At 41.8% G+C, this 15,813-nt stretch overlaps 1 protein-coding gene across 4 annotated transcripts in view; it reads right to left on the reverse strand.

The window, feature by feature from the left end:
* PPARGC1A (PPARG coactivator 1 alpha) overlaps positions 1 to 15,813 on the reverse strand; it is a 660,339-nt gene that overhangs the window by 174,859 nt on the left and 469,667 nt on the right. The window contains exon 1 of one of the 4 annotated variants that reach the window (XM_060299212.1): positions 10,905 to 10,965. The exons of the other annotated variants lie outside the window; for them this stretch is intronic. The gene's annotated coding sequence lies outside the window, so the exon portion shown is untranslated. Of the gene's footprint in view, positions 1 to 10,904; positions 10,966 to 15,813 lie in introns of those variants that run through there. 4 annotated transcript variants of the gene reach the window in all.

Here is a 15,813-nt window from a genome sequence, read left to right on the forward strand (position 1 = left end):
GATCCTTGATAAATGTTTGGTAAGAGTCTTACCAAACATGAAATGGCTGACATTTTAAGTGCTTACTGTTGTTCTAAAAATGTTGTATGTATGAAGTACATTCAACTTAAACTCATTGTATGAGGCGAGGGCTACCATTATGTGCTTTATTACAGACAAGGAAACTGAGCCACAAGGATGTTAAACAGTTTGCCCAGGCTCACTAAACGAGCGATGCTGCTGTGACCCACGCCTAGATCCACCCCACAGCACGTATCAAGAGCCTCTAGGCACTCTGCTTCTCTTGATGACAAAATTTCGTTTACGCTTGTTAGGAATCCTCCACTGCTGGGAAGAACACCATGAACGCTGAAGAGGCTCAATGAATATTTATTTATTTATCTTTAAAACAGTTTACTCTCTTATAGGAATTAAAAGTTTCTTGACAAGTTCGAAGGCTTTGATTGTTTATTTCTTCCAAATTCCCATAACGATCACAGCTGCCCGTGAATCAGCTTTCTCTAGTATCTCTTTACATGCATTCCCAGCCCTGGACTGGGGACATTCTGCTATTGTATTTCTCTCTGCTGCTGGGTCATCCATCGGACCCACCCACGTTGGCTCTCCCAGACATACACCTGCCTCAAGAGCAGCCTCTCAGCATAAATCACACACTCTCAGCAGGAGGCACTTTCAGTACCACTTGCTCAAAACAGCCCATTATGTCCCTTAATCATTCCCCCCCGCCCCGGAGAGTAAGGACTTTCCTTGGTTCCCTTTTTCTTTTCCCACAGAGATGAGGAAACAATTCTCCCTAACCTTTTGAAAACAAACAATAGACAGCAAAACCATGACACAAGATACAGATAGATACATGCTGGCTACCGTGAATATTCTATGGGATTGTTTAGTGTGTGACTGTCCCACTTCTCATTGACCAAAAGCAATGTGGACTGAGGAACACGTAGACAGACTTCTTATTTTACGAGATATCCTTTTACCTCTGGGTCTAAGAATTCCTACATCAGTCTGCAGCAGACTGGAGAAAAAGCTTAAGTACAACAAATTCCAACTCACCATAGCAGCCATCATTCGATAAGACAGGAAACCAAACGATACACTCAACCCTTTTCCCACGGCTGCAAAGGGCGGAGGTGATCCCGTTGCAAATTCCTCAGCCTTTGCTACCGGAGCTGAGATTTAATGGGTTAATGACGGACCCTGAAGTCAGATGAACCTGGCAACTCCCAAAGCTGCTATTTTGCAACTTAACAGAAAGCAAGCTGTTAGCCACATGTCCTGGCCTAGCCCCTCCAATTTTTCAAATCATGATTTGTATGCTTGGCTGCTTTTGTCTGGGGTAGGCACTGTAATGTGTGCTGATATGAGGGGGTAGGCAACCACGGGGAAACACTACCTGGAGGTTCAATTAACAAGCTTGATTTGACCCTCGGAGAATGGCAGATACAATTCGTGGAGTCATATGCTATGTCTTTTCCCTCAATCAACTTATTTTCACAAGTGTTTACTAATCCATACAAAATGTGTTACCTGCAGCTGAGGGACCTCGGGTCACCACTTTATGTACATCCTTTCTTCCTGGCTCAGTGGAAAGAATAGCAGATTGGTATCTATTTGGTCTAGTGTCAGTGACTACGATTTTGGTTAAGGGTCAAAAGGCTTTTATACCCCAGGTGTTTTTTTTTTTTTTCCTTTGTAATTTTTCCAAAATGAGAAAAATGGTACTACTTCAGTCTATTTCTTAGTATCCTTCTCATGATATATTCTGCTCTGACCTGCAGCATAGTACAGCTGCACTGGCTGTTAAAACATTAAGACACTTCCATGCTGGCTACTTGGGTGCAGCATCGATCACCCTATGACGTGATGCAACCTCTCTTGGATGCAACAGCTAAGAGGGGGGCGCCTAGCACAGCACAGTGCAGGGGGCTCCACCATTCTGCTCTGGGCTGGACCTGGGTCCATTTTGATTGGTCATTGCCCTAGTTTTTGTACCTGTGGTTATCTATTCCAAATAGTATCTCAGGATATATAGGATAATAGATGCAAGAATCCTAACAGATTTTTGCAAGGTTCCAAGGTTCCATATAAATTTAAGATAGTATTATAGTAATAACTCATGTAATCAATACGGTTGGGGCATAGTATGTTCAGAATGACCTAATTCGCTAATTTACTCAAGGTTAACCCACTTCTGCAGGGAGATCGACTGAAGCAAAGGACCTTTCCTCGAACAATATAGAGGACGGCACCTTGGACCTGCATTTCAGACATTTGACTTTGGTGATCGAGCTTTTCTCTAATTCATATTTTTAGCAGAAAATAGGACTTTTTCACCAAATACAAAATCCGTCATCTGGACCATCATATATTCTTAGAAACAGCATGCTAGGCCTGCTGAGTTGCTGATCTCCAATGATGTGGTTAAGCAAGGTGGAAGAGCGAAAATTCATCCTCCCCACATGACACAGGAATAAAGGCACAGACACTTAAAGAAATAAAGTAAAATTTGAAATGTAAAACGTCAGAGGTGGTGCTTAGGAATAATGAAACTGTAAGAAGTTAAACACAATCAGGTTTAAAGAGATAATGATAAAAATGAAAATCTGAAATCTCTTGCCAGTAGAGTAAACCTAGTCTAGGAAAATGAATTCAATATTTCCTGCAAATAAACAGTGGTTTCTAAAAATAGAAAACACAGATGTGAAAGCCAGAAAGTTTCAGGGGATCGTAGGTAGTGATGGTCAAAGTATGACTTTTTTGTGACTCTGTGAAATTACAGATGAGGGATTGCAACCCTGAAGGTAACTGAGATTTTATTAAACCGACAGACTATATTTTAATACATCCCTGATGAAATATACATGTGCTCACTTTTCAGACATAATCTGTATGAAAGTGCTTTGTGAAGCACTAAACCAGTGTATCTTCAAGTGGATTGCAAAGAATCAGACCTGTGAGACACTTAGTGAAAAATCAAACTACTATTTCACACTGTTTCTCTGTTAGATATTCACAATGCTCATGAATCTATTAAAGGCGCTGAAAAGTCCTGCAATATTTTTTTAAATTCCTTTAACTTTTTTTCCTCTCTTTAATCAATATTTCCCAAATTTACCTGAGCAGAGACACCATTTTTATTTGTCACAATTTGGGGGTTGTTACATTAGAAAAATATAAGGAATTATCATTTTGCTACTGGAAGATTTTTGAAACACAAATATTCTGTGCACACCTTCAGGTGTCTGATCCTAAGGGTCCTCAAAGGCACCCTCTCAGGCTTCACCTGTGACTTCCTATCTGTATCAGCGATACAGATAGGTTTGAGGGTCTTTCAGCTGCTGGTTAAGTGAAGATGAACTGCATTATTACTCAATTGCAGTGATTCTACCCACTGTCAATTCCCTAGAGGATCAGATAAGTCCCCCCACTGTGGTCTTCCTGGGCTCAGGATGCTGGCTTGCAAGCTTCCCTAATAGCTTCACCCCCCTCACTTCCTACCCTGCATTTTTATCACTGGCAGGTGTTAGCAGGAAGCACAGTCCTGTGGCCGAAGGAGGAGAGAAAATATAGAGCAAGCGCCTTCTTTTAAGGAGACCAGCCTTAGCAAAAATGTTACAAATTAGCTACAATTTACAGGTTCTCATTCTTTCCCGATTTCTTCAGGTGCCTGTGCTTGGCTCTCCAAAGGCTTTTAAACTTTATTTTCCTTTCTTTGATTATGCTGGTAGAAAGATGGAATTCTAAAGGAAACGCATCATAAAATTTATATTTGGGCAGTCTTATCAGCATTGGACATACATAATCTTTCACCGCAAAGTTTTTGCTATGAAATTGCACACAAATTCGTTTCTAAAAAGAGAGACAGAGACAGAGACAGAGAGAGGAAACCCTCTATGTTTTTATGGTGTTTGATGCCTATTTTTATGTTTCTTAAAGATAAAGCATTTATTCTATGCATGATTTGAATTTTATGCATCTCTTCTTTTTGCCTTAACGGAAGTGAATCCTTATTTCATAGCCAAATTTTACACTCAATTTATACTGCAGAGTAACTCCCTTCCTCCAGATGGGACTATAAACCAGTAGAAAGAAGTTTTTTAAGTGTTACTAATTGAATATAAGGGATCTACTTCTGAAAGGAAATCAAAGGCTCAGGGGAAAGCACAGGACATTATTGGTAAAGGACACTAATATCCATAAAATAAAATAACAAAATTGGTGCCGAGGTGGCTTGGTAACCAGGTTGGGTTGGTAACTTTGAAGACGCTGCATCGCCAAGTCACAGAAAGGGCAGCATATGGGGGGAATGCAGAGGAGGAAAGGCTGTCTTACTTGGTAGAAAAGATTTCTCCAGCTTCTTTGAAAGCTATTGGAGATCAAAGATAAGGGCTTCTAATGGCTTGGAAGATGAAAGGGAGAAGAATAACTACAAAGCTGTGGAGAGCAGGCCCAAGTATTAGATAGATCGAGAGGGAAAAACTAGTTGCATCAGGACCACTATTATCAAGGATCCAATAATGATAACATGGAAAAAAACTTCTTTGCTTAATGTGTGTGTGTATGTGTGTATGTTTCCCCACAAAACACCTGCGATAATGCTGTATGCAAGCAGAACAGACAACTGCCAGGGCACCCACAATAATATAATAACAATAATAGGACCACCTCATAGTATTTGCTGAGTACTTACTATGTCCCAGGAAGCTGTGCTAAGCCCTTTGTAATGTATTTTTAAATTCTCTCAGCAACGTTTGAGGCCAAAACCCTGTCTCTAGTGGTCACATGAAAGGTGCTAAATAAATATTCATTGAATTAATAAATATTGCCTTGATGTGGTTACCATTATTCTTCCTCTTTCACATACGAGAAAAATCAAGTCTCAGAGAGCCTTGAAGAGGTGAGGGAACCATACAGCTAGTAGTTGCAGAGGCTGTCTTGCACCCATGACTGTCTTTGTCTATGTTTTATTTCAGTGATACTGCCTAAATTGGGACAGAGACACACATAATCTTTCCTCACAAAGGTTACGGGGGATGGGGTCTCAGGACCTGGAGCCATGGCTGTAGAGACAGTGCAAAGCCAGGAGAGAGGAAAGAGCATGGTTATAGGACAAAGAATCACCTAGTTTGATTTTGCGGTCCGTTATAACTAACTGCTGACCTCAGTTTCCTTATCTGCAAGATGGGGAAATTGAAGTCCATCTTATTCAATTGTGAAAGTTTGAGGTTATGCAGACAAAGTGGTATTTACGTGTTCAAAGCTGGTAAACGTTATTTATATTCTGTGTAATAAAAATAGCAATCCCAGCCGCCTGGAGTTTGTTGGGTGGCATTTCATTGTATGACCATGTGAAAATAAGAACCACTGGGCCCTTGGTTTCTTCATCAGTTTCAAATACTGAGTTAAACTATGAAGGGTTTCTAGAATCTCTTCCTGATCTCAGCTGTGCTATTCACTCCTAACAGCATCATAGTTAATAGTACAGGTGCTAGAGCCAGGCTTCCCAAGTTCAAATTCTTGCTCAGCCACTTAAAAGTTGCACAATCTTGTGCTTAACCTCTTAATGGCCTTCATTTCTAATTTCTAATATGCAAATAATGACATAACAGTCTCAGTTTCCACAGCTGTAACACATGAATAATGACAGTGACTACTGGGTATGGTTGCTGTGAGGATCAAATAAATGTTAGCAGTGACGATGTTTGTCACAAAGATGATAATGGTCCTTTATCAGACAGCTTTTGGAGTTTGAAATTCTCACCATACACGTACATCAGGTTTGGTTAAGCAGGTATGAGACGTCCAAAAAAATGAAGTTCAGAATTTGGAATGGCTGAACAAGAGGGTAGGTAAGCTTTGATGTGGGGCAGGAAAGAGGAACCATGGAACTTTTATTTAGTCATTAAGCAAAGAAGATGGTTCTGCTAAAAACAACCCCACAATAATGTGGGCTTGGGACCCTGAAGAGAAGGATGGTTGTTCTCCAGAGTGAGATGCTCTGAAGGAGAAGTGAGGTATTAAAAAAAGAGTGGGAGTGAGGGTTGGGCTGTTAACTCCTTCACAAATAGCTCTCTCTTGGATGTGAGATGGACAACTTTCACTCACCAGAAAAGATCTAATGTATATTTCATATCATGGTCTAAATGAATCATTTATCCAGACAGCCTTTATGGTAGCTATTATAGACTGAATTGTGTCTCCTTAAAATTTACCTGTTGAAGTCCTATCCCTCAAGGTGACTGTATCTGGGGCCAGAGCCTTTAGGGAATAATAAGGTTAAAGGAGATCATAGGGGCAGGGCCCTAATCTGATAGTACTGATGCCTTTATACGAGGAGGAAGAAACACCAGAAATACGTTCATGCAAAGGGGAAAAACCATGAGGACACAGGGAGAAGGCGGCCACCTGCAAGCCAAGAAGAGAGGCCTCAGAAGAAACCCACCCTACTGGCACCTTGATCTTGGTCTTCCAGCCTCCAGAACCATGAGGAAATAAGTTTCTGTTGGTTAAGCCTGGCTAGAGCAAACTGACACAGTAGCTGTAAGAACATGTAGGCTTAGAAGAGTCCCTCTGCTTAAGTGTTAAAGAAGAAAGCTAGAAGGAATTATAGAAGGAGAAAGAAGAGAAGGAGGAGGAAGAAGTGCAGGAGAAGAGCAATGTTCCTCAGCGTCTGTTCTGGACCACAGTGTAAAACCATCATTGCTGAAAATTCTTCCCACGACCCTCTGCTAATGATGGAGTTTGCCTGTCTACAGAAATCAGCCGCACGAGAGCTGCTGCCTGGCTCCTACCGCCTTCTGCGCGTGCGCCAAAACCACGAGGCTCTGTCATCCAGTAGCTTCCCTGGTCATTGCCTTCTCTGAAATTAAGCCCAAAGCAAAATGATATTTTATTTTATTTTATTTTTTGCGGTACGCGGGCCTCTCACTGTTGTGGCCTCTCCCGTTGCGGAGCACAGGCTCCGGACGCGCAGGCTCAGCGGCCATGGCTCACGGGCCCAGCCGCTCTGAGGCATGTGGGATCCTCCCGGACCGGGGCACGAACGCACGTCCCCCGCATCGGCAGGCGGACTCTCAACCACTGCGCCACCAGGGAAGCTCCAAAATGATATTTTAAATAAGATCACCTCCACCCGAAAGAGAAGAACAGAGTGGAAGCTTAGCGCACTGTAAACTTATCCTGGTTTAAAAAAATAAAAATAATAAGTAAAATCTCAGAGAAGCTTTCCACCTTGTATATAGCTACAAAGAGTGAAAAGTTAAACTAAGAAAAGGATAGTTCTAAGATAAATACAAATAGGGAAAAGAAAAGCACTTTTTCACTTTCAACTTCTATCATCATCACCCGTTCTCTTCCGACTTTGAAGGCTACCATGGTACCTGTTTGTCAATAATAAAAAGTAAATGTATTTTGAGACTGTATTATAAGCCTCCTGATAGATTTTTATTGCAGTTGATATTAATTTGCCTTCTCTATTCACATACTATGGGTGCCCAACTAAGTTTAAAAAACTGCTAGTGCATAGTACAACACGGCAGAGAACTACATTAAAACGACAGTATTTTCAGTTGGACTTATAGGAGGTCTCCATTCAGATATGAGTGGCTATAATTAGCCCCCATCCCCCAGCCACTAAGTATCCAATTTGCAGCCAGTTTTGCTACTACTAGCTAAAGAAAAGACTCCAGTGTTACTTTGAACCCACTCCATCCTGACAGGGGAGGACCATTTGAAAGGCAATTATGTATTCAATAGTAAAATGCTTGCCTGTTAAGGTCACCTAACCATCCTACTCTATTCTTTTTGCATTTACTGGCTAGAGACTACTTTAATTCATTTTATAGCAGAACAGTTAGATTATGCTCCATTTATTATAAACATTTGGTTTGCATAGAAGATTTGCTATGTTTTATTAATCTATCACATAGTCTTTCTAAAACTATGATGAACAAGGTAGCATAAAATGTCATTCTTTATAAACTTTAGGTGGTTGGCAATTAACACGTTGAGCCTCTGCAGCTCTTCTGACTCAAAGGCTGTTTTCTGATACGGATCCATCTTGCCCATATCATCTGTGGAATTACAAAACATATGATAAATCCAAGCATCTGACAGCATTATTTCCATCCGGTTATAACCCTATTTGATAAACTCAAATCAGCAGCAAAACTATACCAGATTAATGAAAACCCATCAGAAAGTGCACCATGCCATTTAATTTCTGGGGAATTACAGCTAAGATAAATGCTAAAACATTCAGAACAAATGGGGCAGGCTTTTTAGAAGTATATTTTAGTTAAAGTGACTGGGAAAAAAAACACCCGCAGGATTGTATATTCACCACATCATGTCCAAGACGCTGAAACAGGAACAAAATAAAATGCAATGTGTTTTTGCCAATGAACAAAAGCTGCTTCAATTATAAAAGAGTACACTGATAATAGAATCCCAGAGACAAAGAAGTAATATGAACACATGGCTCAGTGCTTACTGTATATACAGCAAGGAAACAAGTTACATCTATTGCACATAGAAAGAGGCAAGAAAAAGAGTTAAAAAAAGAGAAAATGGAGGAAGAAAATGCACACTAAGCTTCCGTTATGTTCAAAGAATAATTTCATGTCTAAAAATGATTTAACCCAATAATGTAGCAAAAATTCTGGCTTATATGTAATTATTGAAGAATCCTAGCACCATCTTTTTTTAAGAAGAGAAAATTGTCATATTCAGATGCTGACCTTTTACCATGCAATATGAAGCCATTAATAAAAATTTATGTTAACACCAACAACCCCAAAATGCTTTAAAATATCAATTTTAAAGGATACTTTCTCCTATATCCTTTATTATAAATGTTACACAGACACAGGCAGAAACCAAAAATCAATTTTTAATATATTTCTTCCTACCACAGGGCATGAGAAACATTAATGGTTTCTGCATCTACATGGCTACAATTATTAGCTTTGCTTTGCTAACGCAGCGCTCATAAAGTATGCTCGGCTTATGACTGGGGGAATGGGGTGCTATTCTTAAGGTTTTTCTGGATGTAAGTTAATAAGCGATAATCCAAGATCTTGAGAGTCATGCCATTACTTGCTTCCCCCATCCAGCATCCTGATATTTACATGACCACTTACACGGAAGCAGCAGAACAACTTAAAACTTAATGACCCCAATTCACAACCCTGCAGCGGGGAGAAGAAGCTGCTGTAAACCTACTGAGGGATGTTATCATGGGTCCTTGCTATACAGGGAGGGAAAATAACCACTCCGATGGTTTTGTTTCACCTCTACTCAGATGGACTCAGACGTGCTTTATGCCTTTTCGCTTTGTGTCCAATGTCTTTAGGGCCATTGCTGAGGACAGGTACAGTGGACATCTCCTCTTTCATCTGCTCCCAGTGCCTGATCTCTCTGGAGAACCAATTTTCTCTCTATGGGTGGTCTTACTGGGACTGTTAATCAGGGTACATGGCTCTCTCCTAGCCATGGGGTAAGCACAGCCCACTGAAAAGACTGCTTTATAGTTCCTAGTATCTAGGGTTTCGGGAATGCGCTGGCCCCAACTTTACTAAAACCTGGTTCTTCAGGATTTCCTCTGATTCAGTAACCTACCCCATAGCTTTTCCTCTCTGTTTTAGTTCATTTAGCTAGCATCACTTCCTGTGGCTTGAATTGAAACTACCTGCCAGGAGAAAAGGGGAGATAAGCAGCTTGGTCTTTACTTTCCTCCAAAGTCATGTTTATTGATGCCATTTATCTGTTCAGATATTTTCAGTAGCTCCCCTTCTCGATGGTTTAAAATTCTCCTTCCTCTGCAAGGCATTCAAGGCTCTTGTCAACTGGTTTTACTCCATCTATCCAAACTTAACTCCCACTTCCCAAGACAAGGAATCCACAGAAATTGTGTGAATTCATTTTCCTTGCTTAATGCTCTATTCTGAGCATATATATGTTCTCTTGGTCATTTCACTTAACAAATCTCCCAGTCTTTATGAGCAGTGATTCTCAGTTGGAAACAACAGGACCCATGTGTGCCAGTTTCATCTGAAAAAAGAAATTATCAAAGGATGTAAAGTACTTCCCAGAAACTCTAAGAGCTTTAGGCCAGAGGCTAAGCAACCAAACAGATTACATCCCAGGGCTGCCCAGTGGGGACCCAAGGCAGTTGAGGCAGGCCATAGACTTCCCATCACCCAGAAAGAGGCTGGCACGGGAGGCTTCCTTTCAATTCTCCCCATTGCCGCCTCTGATAGTGGGTGCCCAGTGGAGCCTACTTTTTCCCATAATTTGTTTCCAAGCTAAAATCTGAGTGCAGAACTTAGATCACATGCCTGCCCCTTAGGAAGGTCCCTGGGAAGAAGTTTCTGTCTTCTGCCTTCAGGGAGACACAAATGCATACGGTGCTGGGTGACCGTGAACTTGACAAACATCCACTATACTAGCCCTTATGGGCTACCTCCGCCATAAGACCTTCTTCAAGCTTTTAATATGTAATGGTTTCGCTTGTCTCTGAACTCCTTTTAACTTACTATCTATATCTCAAATGTCCAGCTTGATTAAACACATTTAAACTACACTATGATTTGAAAAGTGTTTCTACACACATCATCTCTTCTGATCTTCTCAACGCTCTGTCAGTTGGGTTTCCCTAGTGTTCTCCTTTTCTAGATGAAGCAGGGGAGTTTGGTAAAGTTGAATGACTTGCCCAACTTCCTACTTAAGATGCGCTCTCCACATTACCCTCAGTAAACACACCATGAGGGCAGAAGTCAGGAGCCAGCGTTTCCTTGGGTGTCTGTCTTCTCAAATCGCCCAACTCATATCTAGAAAAGCATAGACCACTCTGCATGTGTGTTCTCTTTCTTGAACGTATAGAACAAAGTTCAACAGCTCACCAACCATGGGACATCACATTTCCAAGGAAGAGGAGAAAGAAATGTTTCCAGGATACCACTGCTGTAGAAATTCCCCTCTAAGTCTCATAGCCACACAAGCCAGTTGGGCAACTTGAGGGAAATTAGGTGTGGGCTGGAAAAGGGATCAGCATCACCTATCAAAGAGAAGGGGTCAGGGCGAGGAAGAGAGTTTCAGTGCACAGAAACAGGTGACAGTCCCAAAGCCTTCAGAGGTAAGTCAACCACCAGACACCAAGGACCTGAATGCAGAAATGGCATTAGCTTTTTAAGCTTTGCAATTTCTCCATGTGTGTTACTTTTATTATTATTCCCTATTTGGTTTTGGTCTTTCCTTGTTCTGCATTTTTTTTTTTTTTTTTTGCCTTGGTCTGTTTGATCACAAAGTGATCAGCCATGGTACTTTTCCTTGAGACCACAAGGAACGGGAAAGCTAAGGAAATGCTGGCCTTAGTGGGAAGAGAGAGCTCAGGGATGGATGAGGGTGACTGAATTAAAGAAAAGGAAAGCAGAGGAGCTTCTATGACAAAAGGGCCCTGAGGCAAGAAACAAAATGCAAGACACTGAAAGTGTATCCACTCCTACCCATAAGCAAGAGATTTCTGGGAAACTCCTCGGAATATGCCCTCTGTCCCCAGTATGGGTGTTTACGTTAGTCAGGATACAGATATACTGCTATAACAAAGATGCTCCACATAACAGTGGTTTAAAAAGAAAAAAGTTTCATACAGCAGTTCAAATAACATGCAGTCCTAGGCTGACATGCTAGGTCCATTTCAAGTCCTCATCCCCAATGGTAGATACTTAACCATTCTCAACACATTACTTTCAACTCCTGATCTAGAGAGCTGCCCCAGCTCCTGCCATCATGAAAGCATTCCAGCCAGTGGGAAGAGGAACAAGACAATGGAGTAGGCATGCTCCTTTTCTTTACGGGCAGGCCTGGAAGTTGAAAACATCATGCTCACTTATTTCCCTTCGACTACAACCATGCCCCACTACAAAAAAGACAAGGATATGCAGTCTGTGACTAGGCAGTCAGGAGCTCAGCTAGAACTATACTATAGCTGCTATACTAAAGGAAAGAAGAAATGGTAGATATTGAAGGACAACCAGCAGTGTTTGCTAAAAAGGCTAGAAATAAAAAAGACCTAGGATAAAATCCTGGTGCCGTCACTGACCAACTGCTTAATCCTAAATAAGTTACTTATCCTGGATAAGTCTTAGTTTTCACATCTACAAAATGAGCATAAAGACACTCACCATACAGAAGAGTTATGAAGATTCAGTGGGATAATGCATGTAAAGTACTTGACCCGCAGAATTGGCAATTGATAAATGACAGTTATTATTATTTTATTGTTTAACAGGAGTTGGCAAACTATAGACGGAGGGCCAAATTCATAAATAAAAAGTTTTATTGGAGCACAGCCATGCCTGATTACTTGTGTATTGTTTATGGTTGCTTTCACCCTACAAGGGTAGAGTTGAGTAGTTGAGACAAGCTCTACGGCCTGCAAAGCCTAAAATATTTACTCTCTGGTTCTTTTAAGAAAAGGTTTGCTAACCCTTGATCTATAGTCACATGTTCTGTTTCTTCAATTGCAAATAAGTCATGAAACATACTTCACCGCATCATTTCAAGAATGAAAGAAATAAACTATGTGAAGCACCTAGCACAGTGCCAAGCACATAGTAAACGCTCTATAACCTTTAGCCCTATTTTATTTTCCTTGATATATGGTTACCACCGGTCCCACAACAACATTCCTAAATGTATGCAAGACATTACATGACAAAAACAAGTGTCTCAGGGGCTCCCCCAGTTGCACAGTGGTTAAGAATCCACCTGCCAATGCAGGGGATGCGGGTTCGAGCCCTGGTCCGGGAAGATCCCACATGCCGCGGAGCAACTAAGCCCGTGCGCCACAACTACCGAGCCCGCGAGCCACAACTACTGAGCCTGTGCTCTAGAGCCCATGAGCCACAACTACTGAGCCCACGTGCCTAAAGCCCGCGCTCCACAACAACAGAAGCCACTGCAATTAGAAGCCTGCGCACCGCAACCAAGAGTAGCCCCTGCTCACCACAACTAGAGAAAGCCCGTGTGCAGCAGCGAAGACCAACACAGCCAAAAATAAATGAATGAATGAATGAATTAAAAAAAATATCCTCTGCACTTGGTTTGAAGCTTCCTTAAAAACAAAACAAAAAAAAACAATGCCTCACTTTGGGGTGCTCATATATTAAACTCAGGTGCCTTTAAAACAGTAGCATCTGGGCTTCCCTGGTGGCGCAGTGGTTGAGAGTTCACCTGCCGATGCAGGGGACGTGGGTTCGTGCCCCGGTCCAGGAAGATCCCACATGCCGCGGAGCAGCTAGGCCCGTGAGCCATGGCCGCTGAGCCTGCGCGTCCAGAGCCTGTGCTCCGCAACGGGAGAGGCCACGACAGTGAGAGGCCCGCGTACCGCAAAAAATAAATAAATAAATAAATAAATAAAAATAAAACAGTAGCATCGCCACCCAGGGCAGCAACACCTCATGTTAGTTATGCCAGGGAGAGCCGGGTGCACCCTTAATGATTATCTTAAGTCCATGTGGGAAAAACAGGGTCCACATCACAGAAAGGAGAAGTTCTTATCTATATGTGGCCAAAATATGCAAAGCTTTGAATGGGAAGATGCTAAATCTAAGTCAAGAATTTCTAGAAATAAAAAATATAGAAGAAGGTGGAGCAGTGCGCCTGGTTCTAGAAATATTTATTAAATGCAAAGAAAGAAGGGAGTGGGCAGGGAGGAGGGGAGAGCCCTAAATGGTTTTCCAATGTTCTTACAAAAAAGAGGATTCTTGGGCTTCCCTGGTGGCGCAGTGGTTGAGAGTCTGCCTGCCGATGCAGGGGACACGGGTTCGTGACCCAGTCTGGGAAGATCCCACATGCCGTGGAGCAGCTGGGCCCGTGAGCCATGGCCGCTGAGCCTGCGCATCCGGAGCCTGTGCTCCGCAACGGGAGAGGCCACAGCAGTGAGAGGCCCGCGTACCGCAAAAAAAAAGAAAAGAAAAGAGGGTTCTTAACTGGCCTATCCTATCTCCCTCTGTGACTCCTCACTCACCACCAGCCCCTCGAATTTTCTGCTCTCCAACCACCCGGCCCTTCTTGAAGTCTCTTAAAATTGTCCACATTCCTCCACCTTTTATCAGAACTTTTGTGAATCTTTTTCCTCCTCCTTTTTTCAGAACTTTTGTGAATCTTTTTCTATCTGGCTACCTTTTTTGATTGTATGTTTCTATTAGTAAAAACATTTTAGTGCCCATGCAAACACGTGAATATTTAGTCATTTACAAATTACACGTACATATATGTATGTATACATATCTGTATGTGCACATACTTATACAAATTGTATATGTATGTTCTTCTCTAAAATGACAAAAATAGAAATGTAAAGGCTAGATAGAAAGTTATGACAGAGCTAATGTTTAATGTTTTCCCCCAACCCCAGGACATGCATTTCTCTCCCAGCCACTGCCCTCCCCCTCGTTTTACTTCAGGTCTCATCTCGAAGGGCCCATCCTCAGAGAAACCTTCACACCATGAAGTACTTCTTTGCTCTTATAACTCTTTTTACTTCTCCTTCAGGGTACTTATCACAGCTTAAACTACACGCTCGTTTGTAATTACTCAATTAATGTCTTTCTCCATCTCTCCCTGCCAGCCCCACTCCCACCAATTGTAATATCTATTCAAATGTCTATTCTGCCCTCGTGAGAGTAGAGATCGCATTTGTTTTACTTAACCACATGTCCTCATCACTTGACACATTGTAGATCTGACTAAGTATTGATTAAACCAGCACACGAACCATTCTATAAGGAAATGCATGCTTTAAAAAAAAAAGGCTTAGAAAGGATAAATTTAGAAAATAAGAAATGTCTTATCAAGAAGGTCACTGACAAGATAAGGCCGAGTGAATAATCACATATCACTTTCTGGGGCATCTTCATTTCTCAAAAAGCCTTTTCTATCTGTAATCGTATCAGATTCTCCCAATACCTCTTCAGGTAGATGAGGTCAGACATTTTTATCCCCATTTTACAGATGAGAGAACTGGAACTAAGAGCATCTGAATGATTTTCCCAAAGCTATACAGCTTGTTGGTAGCAGAACAAGAACTTGAACTCAAGTCTTCCCACCCCCCGTCCACACAGCCCATAGTCAGGGAGGATGAGGGAGCCCAGGCAGTGGGAAACTCCTGCATGTCTTCAGGAAGATATGAATTCGAGCTGTCAGAAGAACCCACTGTATGCAATACCATAGAACACTGACAAACATTTCAGAGTGGCCAGGAGATAGAAATGGAAATAATTAAAGCCCCAGGACTTAACACAGAAAAATGACAGGGCTATGGTGAAAGTTTGGAGGATGGAAACTAAGAGATGAGTTACTAACAGTCTTCAAGTTCATCATTGTTTGTTACGTGGCGGGTGGGTAGCCAGCTGCTCTCCAGTTCCAAAGACCACCAAAGAAATGGGAAATCGTTTAAATTAGATGAGGACGCACTCTCCATTCACTACACAGATGTTTGGGTGAGCAAAACGGATGTTAGACTGGAGAATTCACCCCGGGTATGGAATCTCATTCCCTGATGATGAGGGCTGAGAGGACTCCCCACCTAACATCTGATGGAAAGTCAGTAGAAGAGGTAAGTTGTGCTGGTTCCTGCTGACCAGCACCATCCAATGTCCAGAGGTGGATGCTATACACAAAGCAGGAAAAAACAGGAAAATTAGATCCATCCCTGCAATTCTTCCTGCTGACCATTCCTGAACTGTAGACATTGATGCTTAGCTTTTTTAAAAGCAAATATTTTGGCTAAACAGGTAGGAAGCAGAA

Source organism: Globicephala melas, chromosome 5 (genome assembly GCF_963455315.2).
Source record: "Globicephala melas chromosome 5, mGloMel1.2, whole genome shotgun sequence".
NCBI classification, from domain to species: Eukaryota; Metazoa; Chordata; class Mammalia; order Artiodactyla; family Delphinidae; genus Globicephala; species Globicephala melas.